This window comes from Pongo abelii, chromosome 3 (assembly GCF_028885655.2).
Source record: "Pongo abelii isolate AG06213 chromosome 3, NHGRI_mPonAbe1-v2.0_pri, whole genome shotgun sequence".
Taxonomy (NCBI): Eukaryota; Metazoa; Chordata; class Mammalia; order Primates; family Hominidae; genus Pongo; species Pongo abelii.
In genome coordinates, this window is record NC_071988.2 from 154,798,825 (window position 1) to 154,814,056 (window position 15,232).

Sequence of the window (15,232 nt, forward strand, 5' to 3'; positions counted from 1 at the left end):
AATGAGGTGAACCTTAAAGGAAAGAGTATATTTTAGAGTTCTGGGAATGTTCTATGTCTTGATATGGGTAGTAGCTACATGGGTGATCACTTCATAATTTTTAATTATATCATACATTAATATTATATATTTTTCTGTATATTTATTATATTTCACAATTCAAAAACATGTTTTAAAAAATTTGGTCATGCTCATTTTAGTGAGCTGAATAGTGGCCCTCAACAGATATGTCCACCTGTAACTTCAGAATGCAATTTTATTTAGAAGAAGAGTTTCTGAAGATGTAATTAAGATAAGGATCTCTAGACAAGATCAAACTGGGTGATCCTAAATCACCCAGGGGTCCCACTGGGTCCTAAATCCAATGACAAGCTTTCTTATAAGAGATAGAAAAGGTAACACACCCAGACACAGGGAAAAAGGCCACGTGAAGGTAAAGGTAGAGATTAGAGTGATGCTGCCAAAAGGCAGGCGAATCCTTAAGCTACCAGAAGCTGGAAGAGGCAAGCAACAATTCTTCCCTGAAAGCTCTGGAGGAAACTAACACCTTGATTTTGGAGTTCTCATCTTTACAACTGTGAAAAAATAAATTTCCATTTTTTTAAGCCACCAAGTTTGTAACTAATTTTTAAAAGAAGCCACAGAAAACAAATACATGCATCCAAGCAGATGATATTATATAGTGAGTTATTTAGATTTTGTACTGTGGAGTTGGTCTTGAGTACAACTCTGATTCAACCACTTACAAGCTTTTTAATCTCGACCTCAATCTCAGTTTTCTCATTTGTAAAAGGAGAATAATCTTATCCACCTCAAAATATTGGGAAAAAAGGTAAATAAAAACATTAAAAGACTTCAATGCACTAGCACATATTAAGGGCCTAAATAATTACACACATCTATACCTTCTCCCCACAATGAGCCATAAAGAATGGATTATTCTCCCTCTTTGGCTAAAAAGAACTATGACTTGAGGGTTATGGAACGAGGCAACTCCTAGTAAGAACATCATATTAGGAGATGACTGCATTAGAATATTTTAGCTAACCTTGTATTAATACGCTGAATCAAATTAATATGCTGTAGTCTTATTTCAGACCACCAAGCCCTAGATGGGGCTTACCTACACAAAGTAAGGATATTTCTCTACCACACAGGTCTTTATCATTCTCATCTCTGTTAGTTATTGATAATTTATTTAAATACATACTACTGGTTTATGTCAGTCTTTCACTGCTGGTCAATGTCTAACAGTAACACTGCTCAAAAGATCCTCTGAATTAATGAAAGAATCAGGAAAAAAAACTGATGGAAGAACCTATAATCAAAGACAAAATTACATCTAAGACTCCAGGCAAGAAAGCAATTGAGAAAGAGGGGAAGATATCAGTTTGACTCAGGAGACACAGAGATGGACATCAAATATGGTCACATCAGAAAAAACAGCGAAGTCCAGTTCCAAGTTGAAGTTGTGTATAGCCTAGCAGAATGTGAGAAGCCTTCCACCCTATTTGGTGATGGGCCAAGGATATAATTCAACTGCACATAAGTTGCCCCTCTGATAAGGAGGAATAAAAGTCCTCAAAGGAAGTCTCTGAAAAGGAAGACAAGGACAAAAACAAACAAACAAAAAGGTCCTAAGGAAGATGTTGTCCAGAAACCCAAGCCAAAATTATACACGCTCCACTGGAACAGACTTCCATGAATTTCGTGTAAGTACACTGAAAAAGAATCCAAAGAACAAAACGGTGCTACTAATATGAAAGTAGGAGATTCTGAAACTTATTAAAACAATCACTAGTTAAGAGGTTCCCTCAGATGACTTCATATCACTGGAGGCAGTTACACTGGATAGCTGCCTATTTGGGGATGGACCACAATGTTGCTCAAATTTGAAAATCTGTCATCATCAACAAAACCAGTAACATAAGACTGCCCGAACAGAGTTTTCAGGACATATAAAGGATGAGAAGAATATAGAATTTTAACAGAGATTGATTCTCAAGAGAAATAATTCAGTACAGAATGAGATTGTCTGGAACATATCTACATGACAGCTGGTGATTAGCTTAAGGGGCTGAGCTGCCACTCAAGGCGCTGAGCTTTCCCTAAGCAGCCAACAGAGCAGCACCAATAGTGGACTCAAATCTTCAGAGCCATGGCCTTGAAACATGTGACCCTTTGCTACCAAAGCCAGCTACTTCAGCAGAATCTCCATCTTCACCTGACTATAGCATTGGAAGCAGTAAAGGTGGCAGTGCAAGAAGGATCTCCAGGCCAGGTATGGCACTAGGTGCCCTGGAAATGTGCAACCAGGTAACCTCGTCCCTGTCTGTCCAGGGCCTTCTCCCCTATACTGCCCAGCAGTAGCAGCAGCAACTTCCTGCCCTCCCACCCATGCCTCAGCAACAGCCTCCCATGAATAATCACAAGATCTCACAGGCAGACAACATCAGCAACCCCTTCGGAGAAATGAGCCTTTACCACTAAGATTCTACAGAAGCAGCTGACCCATACTCCCCTCTGTTCTGGTCCCCACTTATCTTTCAGCATCCTCAGCAGATAAGCTTCATTGCAGTGCAGCCCTTCCCACAGGACAGCTCCTCCCCGTCTCCAACTGTTCCACTCAGCAATTCTGCCCAGAACTACATGCAGCCCCCTCAACAGATCCAGATTTTTTACTGTCCTCTTGGACAGTATTCTAATTCCAACCAGAAATATTGACCTCTCTCTCTCGCCCCGTGATCTACAGCTCCCAATGTGGTCAACAGCTACCTCAACCATCCTATAATGGTTTATATCCCATAATGCCTAACTAGGAGCAGGCAGCTTATAGAGGCTTGAATGGGATCCACAACCCCAGTACCAGGTCCTGCTCAGCAGCCAGAGAAGCAGAATGGGGGGTCAGATGCAAGCTTGGTCCTTCTTACCAAAATGTGGTCCAGCCTCCCTTCCAGCTACCCATGCTAGTCCCTGTGAGCCAGTCTGTGCAAGGAGGCCTCCTGGCAGGTAGCATACCAGTGTACTATAGCCAGATTTCACTGAATCAGCAAATGGTACGAGCCCTTCTGTATGTAGGGTTTCTCCTGGCTCTGAGCAGTGCCAAATGCCTGAGTCTCCCTCTTTGGCTAAAAAGAACTATGACTTGAGGGTTATGGAACAAGCCAACTCCTAGTAAACAGAAGAGGGGAGGGACTGGCACAGTAGGGGCGGGGGCAGGGTGGAGGGAACCGAAGGATCCTGACAGCACAGAGGCTTGAAGAAAGGAGACAGGCCCTCAAGTGGAGCCTAAGATAATGGGGATACAGATGGAAACAGGCACTCACTGGCACTGAACTCCATCTTGCTCCCCTGCCATGGGTCTCTTCTTTTCCCCTGGATGGTCCCCTCCCCTTTTGTCTCTTTCCCATCCTCTTCAGTCACTTTTCATCTCTTGTCCCACCTTTTCAATCTGAAAGGAATTAATTTCTTTCATATGTTTTGGTCAGGTAGCATTGCGAGGGTCCCACACTCCGTTATTCCTCTATTTATCTACAATCCCAAGCTTCCTTTTCTCTTCTGGTCTTTATGAATATATTGGAAGGACAAAATTAAGAAATACAAAATTTATTTCCCCTTTCTCTTACTTCCGGCATCTTCTCTCCCCAAATACCACAGAGTTAAAACTTGGGCTTCTTCAACTCCCCAGAACACTTTATATTGTTTAAGGTTCACACTGCAGCAATAGACACAGTGTTTAGTTGCACATACAGATGTTGGTTGGGCATATTCAATGTGAATTTTATTTAATCTGGTTTCTTGTTTGTTTGGGGGTTATTTGGAGGAAAGTTAGTTATGTATTTAAATATAAAAAATTTCTGTCACTGAAAAAAATATATAGTGATCAGCTTCCACTTTGGAAATGTAATTAGAATGTGCATCTTCGGCACCTGATCCTAGATAAATTGTTTTGAAATTTGTCACCATTAAAACTTTTTTTCCACTGAAAGCATACTTTTCTGTTCATTCTGACTAACACCATCTCACCTTCACTGAGCTCTTTAACTTCCTAATTTAAAAAAATGTAAATTAATTATGTCTAAGAGTTAAGATCCCTCCTAATGAAGAAGAGGTAGTAGGATAGATAGAAATTACGAGTTGAGATTGGGGCATTGGTTAAATTCACAGCTCTGTGTCTCAATTTAAGTTATTTAACCTTTCAGGCCTACATTTTTGCACTTACATAAAAAAGATGATAATACCTAGAGAAAGGATTAGTGCACGTACATTCATTAAGTAGAGAATCACTATATCGCATCATTTAAAAATTTGACTTGGTCATCAGGGTCATCATGTCCCCCATTTTTGACTGGCCTTCTTCTGATTTAACTTTTCTCTCTCACAAACCCTATATTTCTGAGATACTCTCCTGTCCCTCATTTTTCATTCAAGTTCCTTGAAGGATTTGTCTCTACTTCTCTTTAGTTCCTCATCTGCATTCATTGCTCAACCTGCAAAAATGTGATTTAAAAATAAGATTTTTAACATACTTTTTCTGGTTCATATACGTCTACATTTCAAAATGCAATCTACGTGTCAGTAACTTAATTCACAACTGTCAGGTACCTACTCCTTCCTCTATTCTCTTATTTTTATTTAAATACAGAAAGCTGGTTTTTAGCCTGTCGAGTTACCATACAGATTAAAAGACTCTATTCCCAGGACTTCTTTGTAGCTTCGAGAGATGCAAATAAATTCTGGCCAAAGAGATGTAAACAGAATGGTGATGGAGGTTGATTAAGTGTCTTTAAAAGAGAAGGGTGATGTCTTCTTCCTTTATTCCATTTAGCTATTGGAGACACCCTTGTGATGAAGCATTTACATGCAAAATTCTGGATCTCATAAGAGGAGGGGCAGCCCTTGGGATGGCAGAGTGGACATCTGGAAAAAGCCTGGATAACTTTGTTGAGCTCAAATTAGCCTGAGTTGCCTTCCATAGCCTTTTTCGACTAGAGTGAAATAAATTTTTATTTTGCTTAAACACTTGTGATATGGGAATATTTCTGTTCTGTGTAGCTAAGCTAATCTGATCAATTCTACATATTTGACCTAGACATCTCTGATGAGCTGCAGTACTGTATTACAGGCTGCTGTTTAATATTTTAAAAGAACCTCAAGCTTAACCTGCCTGAAACCAAATCCAACATTTCTCACCCAAACTTCTTTCTTTCCTATATTTCATATCTCAGTCATCAATGCCAGTATCTAGCCACTAATTCAAAAACAACATTAAACTACATTTCATCTTCCCTTTGTAATAGAAAATAGCCAAAAATACTATCACCAAATAACTTTTGAATTCATTTCCTCCTCGAATTTACCCCCTTTTCAATAGTATATTCTTTTTATCTCTTTGTCAGTTACAGCAATTTAATAGTACATATCAATATGCTCACTGAATCTTATATATTTGGGTAAGATATTTTATGATATTGGTCAATTGTATTAATATTTTATTAATGATCATCAATAGTGATGTCTAAAATTCATGTACAGTAACAGTAGCAATTATTCTAGGAATAAGCTAACCATAGATTGCAATACTACTGATAGGCTGTCTCATTCATTAACATTGTTTTTTGTATTTAGAATTGAGTACTACAGAAAATCAATTAAACACTCTGGTATATTGTAGGAATATTTCTTTATTGACTGAAGAATTCAGTCAGTATATAGATAGATTCATTTTCAAATCAACTTTATCCCAGTGGTGAGAAGACAAGATTTGAATTCCATAGCTAGCAAGTAACCATTTCCTCACAAGAACACTTTGCTATCTCCTAATGCAAAGTGTCATTAATGGGAAGTCACTAAAATAAAATTTGAAAATTGTTGAATTACAGAATAGTTTTACAAAATTGAAGTTGCACTGAGTTCTGGTTGAATATGTTTTTTCTCAATTGCATTCATGTGACAAGTGAATGAATGCAAAACATTCACACAAATACAAGAAAGGGAGAAGAAACTACAGCAGATGAGAGATGTCAAAAAAGTTTTGGTAAAAGAAAAGTAGATAGATACATAGTAACGTATACAGTATAGTAAAGAAAGCCAATGCCAAAGCTCCCTCAAAGGAAAAACCAAAGGAAGCAAGCCAAGTCCCTCTTTGCAGACCACTGAATTACTCAGAAATGGGAAATACTAGTGACTTATAAAGAACTACTAAAGCTTGTGGGATGAGACTGAAAAAAATGAGGTTTTTTGAATGACAGGAAAGATTACTTCTCTAAAAATACTTTTAACTTTCCTACCAGTCCTTAAAGTAGCCCTCTCTCCTCAACACACATTAACTTTATGGAGACATTAAGCAAAAGAGGGTTTTATCTTTGGATCACCAGACACAGCTGACAGGAGTGGAGGGAAATACGAGGGCCAAATAAAAACAACAGGCTTAATGTGAACGTCTGCATCATCAAAAATGGAACTCCCCAGCCAATTTCATACATTTACCTGCAGGAGATTAGAAAATTCTTCTCTATGAACATCAGACCAGGATAAATGGACCCTAAACATTTATACTTAAAAATAATTAAGTGACTCTCCTTATTGTGAGGTATACCAGCCATTTGCAAGCTGACTCATGCACATTAAGCATCCAATCAACTTTTATTCTGAGCAGTAAATCAATATTTTTGTTCAGCATTCAAAACTGAATGGATGGTCAATGAGTAACACATATAAACCAATCCTCTAAATGAAAAATAGTGAACAAAATCAATAAATAGAAAATAAATCTTGGATGAAAAAGAAGAAACATAGAAGGATAATAATTCAAAAGAAAATATTAATTTTTCCGGAGACATAATAGAAGATAATGTATCCATAAGAGCACAATGATATTATTAAAAAAGCAAACTGAGAGTAAAAGAAATAACTCTTAGTAGTTACTGCATGTAATAACAGACATAAAAATATCCACAGAAGGGTTGGACGGTCCAGTTAAGAATACATTTTAGAAAGCAGAAAAATCACAAAGATATGGAAAATAGACAATAAAAGGTAATACAATTCAAGCACTGATTTAAATTTTAAGGAAAAAAAATTCAACAAAAGAATAAAAGCATCAAATAAATGATATCAAAATATTTTCAAAGATTGAAAGATATTTATCTTTCAGAATGTACAAAGGCCTGCTGAGTACTCAACCCAGTGAAATGTATTTTTTTGTTTGTGTTTTTATGGGGAGTGGCACACAGGATGTACCATTTTAAAATTTTGGAATACCAAAGATAAAGAGATAATCACAAAATCTTCTGGAGAGATTAACAAGCACAACAGTTCACATTAGACACATCTGGATTTAGAATCAGAATGTCCTAAGATTTAGAAGAAACAACTTCGTCATTTGGAAAAATACTAATTTCTAAACTAGAATTCCATCTTCAGTCAAATACCATGTTCAATAATGTTTCTCATAATTGTAGAATCTCAAAAATGTAATGCCCATGATTCCTTTCTCATAAGTTTCTGGAGGAAATGTTTGTCTAAAATTAAGAAATAATAGAAAGAGGATAAGCAAAAGACTGAACACATGAAAAAGGCAAAAGGAATGTCTGGGATGATGGTGATAAGAAGTCTGGGGTCAGCAGCTATGTAGCTGACCTAGAGATCAGCTGTTCCAGAAGTTGGCATTCAAAAAAGGAAAAAAAAAAAAAAACACCCAGGAGATTACCTGATGTGTTTGTACTGACAGGATTTATAGTGTTTCTGGAGTGTTGGAGTGGTAAGTATATGCAAATTAAACACATGATAAAACAAGTCATAAACTCCAATAAAAACAGTTGCTCAAGAAACCAACTGTATTCAAAGTATAATACTAAGCTCAGATAAAAGCAAATTTATATGCTCATAATAATGTAAACACTAAATAATATTTTAACCAAAAAATATAATAAAGCTCTTTTGGGATAATGGAGAGAGAGGAAGCATGTTTTTATATGTATGGGCAGATAGTTAAAAGAAATCTCACTCTGAGACATTAATAGAAACATAGATTCTAAAGTAGAAAATCAAGAAACAGAAATAGCAGAGTACTGCTTGGGCCATGCACAAATACCAGAAGAAACAGCTGAAAGATTCACAGTATTGCCCCTGGGGATTGGGTATCTTGATAGGGAGGCTGGAGCAATAGATCTCTGTTTTGTTCACTGTACTGTTTGATTAAAATTCTAACGTATTACATTGAAAAAAATTTAAGTATTTTTAAGAAACTGTAATAATGTGAAGTATATTAAGCTCTAGAACAACCAAATATTTCTTACGAAGATAAATGATATAATTAGTAAGTTGTAACCATGACATAAAGTTATTGAAAAATAATACTTTGAACATTTTCAACTATTCTTAAAATTTTGAAACCTGCTGATTTCTAAGTATGTATACTTTTCCTTAGTATATACATAAGTATATATGTATACTTTACATACTTAGTATGTATACTATTTTTTTAGCATACCCTCTTTTTCACTGTCAAAAAAATCACACTAGACTCAAATTTTCAGAAATTCTAAATTAATGAAGTACGAATTAATGTCTCATACCTGTTAGACAGCAAAATCTCAAATACTGCCATGAATTCTGCATTTGAATAGATCTCAACTGAAAAGTAACAAAACTGAAAGTAATCTCTGCACAAGTCTAATATTCTACAGCATAAAAATGTCACTATTAAAAATTTTTTTAAAAAAGGTAAGTCTCCATTAGCTATCTGAAGTTGAGAAAACACATAAACAAAAATGTTCTCCATTCTATTACTTGTGCATTATCAGGAGACTTCATTTCTGCAATTTATATTCCCGCAGTCGTGTGTTAACTTATGAAGAGTTACTCTGTTGCCTTTTTACTAAAGTGAGAGGGCAATGAAAACATTATGGGATTGGCCTGTAATGCATTTGTAAAGGTGAAAACTCAAAGTGAAATCAAATGGGACATAGGAAATCAAATGAGCTTAAGGATTTAACTATAACCATGGAATAAAAGGTTATTCAGTTTTGCAAATTCCAAGCAGTCTCTGACGAGTCTAATTAATGAATAAAATTCTTGTTTCTTTTACAATAGACCTTTAAACTATTTCTACTCAGCAGTCTTAAAATGATTTCATTAGGAGGTAACTGGAGTTATTGAGCTGAAATGGCAGCTGCTGTTTTTCTTAGTTTCCTTTATTCCATAAAAGGATTGGTAACTTATACTTGGCTTCAAAACACTTCACTGGCAACTCCCCTCTGCTTTTGTTTCTTCCCCAAAAGTTTAATCTAATTTAGAGTTTTCAAAGGAGATAGATAAGGTTCTTTTTAAGAGTAATTAAAAGCGTGATGCCTTTCATTCACTAATTTCTAAACTGGGACTTACCTTTCAAAGAAATATTAAAGTAAAATAGGTAAAGTTTATCTTAGTAAATGCAATTATCTGGGGAAGGGAGGATCCATATGTAAACTAAGCTCTCTGTGCCTGTGGTTTAGCAATATCCACAGGAAAGATAGATTAAGTAGCTCTCAAATTGCATTGTGAATTGTTCAATGGGTGTCAACACATTAAATCCCTTTCTCTTAAAGATCTAGGTGACATATTTTTATATTTGAATACATCTTCATTGTAAAAATATACTCAGTGCTTTCTGGTAAGAAAATAGGGCTGATACTGACCCTAGATTTGACCATAGATTTACACAGGTTTCAACAAAATACTACTTAGACAAAAGTGTATGGTCTGGAATCTTTTGGTGAGCCATTTTAGAGTGAACAAAACTAAACCAAATGAGTAGGGAGAAATGTAAATGACTTTAAAAATCCTCTGATTCAATTAACTAAGGGCAAGCTCTCTCATACATTTCACAACTAAGGATTCTTCTGAGGATACAAATAGGCTAATTAAATAGGTAACATTGTGCCTCTTAATTACTCTCATTTCTCCCAGAAAGACATTATATAAATTTAACAATCTGTCTACAGACACTAAGACATATAGTTTCAACTTTATGTGATGAAATTAAGTTAGAAACACATCTACAAGTAAATTTGTATAATTCCATATATCTTCTGCTAAAATAGAGCTCATTGTATACAGAAGGAAGAATGATTTACATGTGATTGAGAAAGTTTTTAATATATTATAATTGTAAATATATTAATTTATTGCACTATAAGCCTATAAAAATAGAAAATTCATTGAGAAACAGGTTTGCAGCTAATAAGGCATGGCAAATCAGTAAGTTAAATATATATGGAGCAGTTTTTTAAAAGTTGATTGAATACAATCTGTAATGATATATCCATCAGAATCTAAAAATAGATAATACATACAAAAAAATTTTCTTTATCAAAGCACTTTTAAAATAACTAGTCAAGGACTTCACACATTACTGAAATTATTATTTTCATTAATGTAATTTGTTATTTACTTTATATAAATATGGACCATTTCATAGAAATCTTTCTGAAATGAATTAAAAAATATCTCTGCCTTATTAAAAGGCATACAGGTGACAATATTTAACATTTTCTTCTTGACTGTCATCATTATGAACATCACATATGTAGAACTTGACGGAATTTATCCAGGTTTCTGTTTCTCTAATATTATTATGTCTAGTGATAGTCCCACCTTTATCCTGGGATCCATCCCTCCTTTTCTAGTCTACATACATCTATGACCCAGACATAACTAACTGGTGGTTCAAAACTTGGGTACTCACACTGGCCCTACCATCTTACCACTTTTCCTATGAGAATATTTTTATCCAGAAAAGTACTTGTAAGCACCTACCACAAAGTTCCAACCTAATTATTTCATGTTTTTCTAAAATAAGTCAGTACGTGAAGACAGTAAGCAAATAAATAAGTAACCTTGGGTGATAGACACACTGGTAGAAGAAAACTATGAAACTTTAGCAGGACAAAATCTTCCGGAGAACTACACGAAATGAGCATTTTGTCACTACAGATTTTGCATGCAGAGAAAATAACATTTTCTAAGATTAGTGCTTATCTAATAATATAACCAAATGAACTGAGAGAAATCTTATAAAATGTATATTGGAAGCACACTGAACATGTGGTACATTCCAACAGTGCCCATTATATTGACTTTCAGCATCTTTAAGCATTTTCATTACTATTTGACTACAAATCAGACTTTTGCAAAGGCCAATCAATGGAGGCACACAGAGTAGTCAAGTTTGACACAGTTCACTGTCATCAGTTTCTATATGAAACTTACTTGTTCAAATAACAGTAACTAGATTTGTCTTTGTTTTTTATTTCCTTGCGTGTATTTTACTGTTAGCTACTCCCCATAAATGATAACGGTTTTATTAAGGTAAACAAGAAATTCCTCCAAGGGTTCCTGCTGGGTACGCAACATCCGGAACCAATGTTCTACCTCCACTGACACTTAAAATACTACCTCAAATTTCTGCAAAAAAGACAACTATCAAAAAATAGAAACTTATTCAAAATCTCTTTAAAAGCCTTCTTGCCATTAGAATGACAAAGTTATTTCAGTGCTTCTGCCACCAATTTAGTGTTTGGGACAAATTGCCTAGTGGGAAAACATTCAATTTGGTGGCTACTGAGAAATCAGCTTTAAAGCAACTCCTGAAGGAAACCTTAAAAAAGAACAACCAAATTTTTGTTTTTGTTTTCTCTTCTCATGGCATAACAACCATATTCACTTATTATCCCATTCAACCTCATATCTGTATTTTATAACCTCCACAAATTTCATATGAAAAAGTGCTTAATTTAAAATTAAGAGATTCCTTTGCTCTGCTTTTTCTGTTCTTAATGGCACTTTTAATGTCCTAGTATTCAAGATGATTTATTTATTTAATATACTTATTTGATATTTTTTGTCTATACACACACACACAAATGAAGGCAAGAACATTGTTCACTAATGTGTTCAAGCATCTTGGCATATTACAGGTGTGCTATATATATTTGTTGAATAAATAAATGAATTAAGTAATTAATCAAAATTTCTTGCCATTTTTCATTTCAAAGTGAAATTACATGGGGCATTACAAGTTACTAATTTCTGGAAGGCTCTATATTATATAAATGTGAGTCCACAAAAGTAAAGGCTCTAATATCTAGATTATCATATAGGCCCATGTAGGCACAACGTATATAAATGATTTTTCCTAGGCCCTAGCTAAATATGCAAAATAAGTCAGTTGTACTTCTATGGCAACATCCACATCTCGAAGATGTTTATTTTATTATTTTACTTTAACCTAGGCAACAGTTTAAGTATTGAAATCTCAACTAGTCCATTTAAAATACTTTTTAGGGAGACATATCCTATGGGAATGTGGTAGTTTTAGGTCTAGTATTAGTTTCAGGTGAAAAGTTGCTCATTCTCGACACACTATCTGACTCAAGAGCTATCAAGGTGAGTAAATTATTCAAAAAGTGAAGATAAAACCTGGGGCCCATTACATGTCTCCATCCCAAAAGAGACTCTTTGATCGGTCTCCTGTTTTAACAGATTTTCATGGCTTCACATTTTAAAATGAACTTAGTTCAATACATTTAACTAGAATCTCCTTGGGTTTCTATAGATGTATCCCTATTTTTAACTCCAAATGCTGGAGTGTTCAGACTTTCAAATGCTGAAGAACTATATCTTATCAAAAAGCAATAAAAATTCATTGAAAAGTACTTAAGAAACATACAAGTTTTGAGACTCTATCTTTAAGGACCTTGAAAAAGAACACGGAAATAATATGAAGAAATAGTTTCAATCTGGATTTATTTAAATCTGCTTATTTCAGATAAGAATCAATAATGTTGATATATCTGCTTGTGTTAAATGGTGCAAAACAATTGGCCAGCATGAATGTGAGCAAATGCAAACAAGAATATCTACTGGAAAGTTGTAAGTTGATTATGAGTCAATAATTATAAAGTAATTGAGTACATTAAAATAAATAAACAAATTATGGTGAGGGAAAGAACAAACAAATAAAACAAATAAAAATCCCACACTCGGGCTGGGCGCAGTGGCTCATGCCTGTAATCTCAGCACTTTGGGAGACCAAGGCAGGTAGATCACGAGGTCAGAAGTTCAAGACCAGCCTGGCTAACATGGTGAAATCCCGTCTCTACTAAAAATACAAAATTCAGCCAGGTGCGGTGTCAGGCACCTGTAATCCCAGCTACTCGGGAGGCTGAAGCAGGAGAATTGCTTGAACCCGGGAAGCAGAGGTTGCAGTGGGCCGAGATTGTGCCATTGCACTCCAGCCTGGGCGACAGACTGAGACTCCGTCTCAAAAAAAAAAAAAAAAAAATTCCCACACTCAAGAAAACACAAATAGGCCAGGTGTGGTGGCTCATGCTTGTAATCCCAGCACTTTGGGAGGCTGAAGTGGGAACATCTCTTAAGCTCAGGAGTTCAAGACTAGCCTGGGCAACATAGTGAGACCTCATCTCTACTAAAAATAATGATTATATATATATATTTGTTTGTCTGTTTTGTTTTGTTTTTTGTTTGTTTCTTCAAGATGCAGTCTCGCCCTGCTGCCCAGGCTGGAGTGCAGTGACGCGATCGCGGCTCACTGCAACCTCTGCCTTCCGGGTTCAAGTGATTCTTCTGCCTCAGCCTCCCAAATAGCTGAGACCACAGGCGCGTGCCACCACGCCCAGCTAATTTTTGTAGTTCTTAGTAGAGATGGGGTTTCACCATGTTGGCCAGGCTGGTCTTGAACTCCTGACCTCGTGATCCACCCAACTTGGCCTCCCAAAGTGCTGGGATTACAGGTGTGAGCCACTGCGCCCGGCCAAAATGATGATAATATTAAAATTATCTGGGCATGGTGGTGTGCGCCCGTAGTGCCATCCACTTGGGAGGCTGAGGGGGGAGGATTGCTTGAGCCTTGGGAGTTTGAGCCTGTAGTGAGTAAGACCCTATCTCAAAAAAGAAGAAAAAAAAAAGTAAACATAAATAAAAACGAAGTAATGTTTACTCATCAGAGGTTTATTCTGTAATGTCAGCCCTACACTGAGAATATCTCATTCTCAATTTCCTCCTCTACGCATGAGAAATTTTGATTAGATAAAATAATTTCAGTTTCAAAGGAAAAGGGGTGTCACATTTTACAAGGTTCAGTATGTAAAACAAAACAACAGGAAAAGCATGCAGGGCACCAGAGTTTGACCTGTTTACCTCGCTGACTTTCACTTACACCACCCCATGTGTCTCTGAATAACTGTCATTAAAACCTTTAGATACACTTTGTAAAAGTTTCTTGAAGGAATGAAGTTAATAGACTGCTCTAATGCTCAACATTTTTATTCTCCATGAGATGCCACAGTATAGCTATCGATCATCAATTTAAGGTTTATTCTCTTTCTTGATACCATATATAATTTTCTCATTATTCTCGTGAATATAATACTTTCAGGGTGTATATCAGGCATAAAGAACAGCAATTTTGTACTTAACTTTCTCATAGATAGGTATCATACTTCAGGATAATAAATCAGAAAAGTATTGCATTTTCACAACTTAGCAGTCAAAGCATATTTGCTTGTAACTTTTAAAACAGAAAATGAAAGAGACAGAATAAAAAATTCTCTGTCATTGGCTTGATATGTAATTTTAAGAGTTCATTTAGTTTTAAATTCTCATTTTAATATTAAATCAAGCAGTCAATGAGTATTATACTCTTTCTAATGTATCTTTATTTAGCAAAATTTTTTAAATGCATCTTAACTAATATTCAGAATAAACTTGAGATTCAAAATACTTCTCACCAGCATTCTCTTATCAAAGGAAGGCTATTTGGTGTTCTTATATTAACACCAAAAACAGGAGGTGGTTAAGAAATGGGGCTAGAATGACAATAAGCTTAAATATAAAATTGTTAAACAATTGAAAAACCTCCTATATACCTGCAGTAACACATGGAATTTAGCTGTGTATACTGCCACCTATAATTCACTGAAATATAACACATTCTTCTTAGATAAAAGAAAATTCACAAATATTCCTGAATGCAATAAAATTCTGCAAGGACAGTGTGAACATCAACAATTTAAGACAAAAGCACCACATTAAATAGAGGTCCTTAAATATCATGGCATTTATCTTTTTAATTAATTTTTAAAATTAAAACTTTAAGATCTATTACATTTCTGCTATTACCTATAAAATTCTTCTTTGTATGCAATAGATCTGATTTTAAAACAGAGAC

General features: G+C 35.3%; 1 long non-coding RNA gene and 1 pseudogene across 2 annotated transcripts in view; one reads left to right on the plus strand and one right to left on the minus strand.

The window, feature by feature from the left end:
• LOC134761301 (uncharacterized) overlaps positions 1 to 15,232 on the minus strand; it is a 57,025-nt gene that overhangs the window by 30,728 nt on the left and 11,065 nt on the right. The gene's annotated exons all lie outside the window — the stretch shown is intronic.
• On the plus strand, positions 1,244 to 3,175 carry LOC100439935 (R3H domain-containing protein 2-like; annotated as a pseudogene).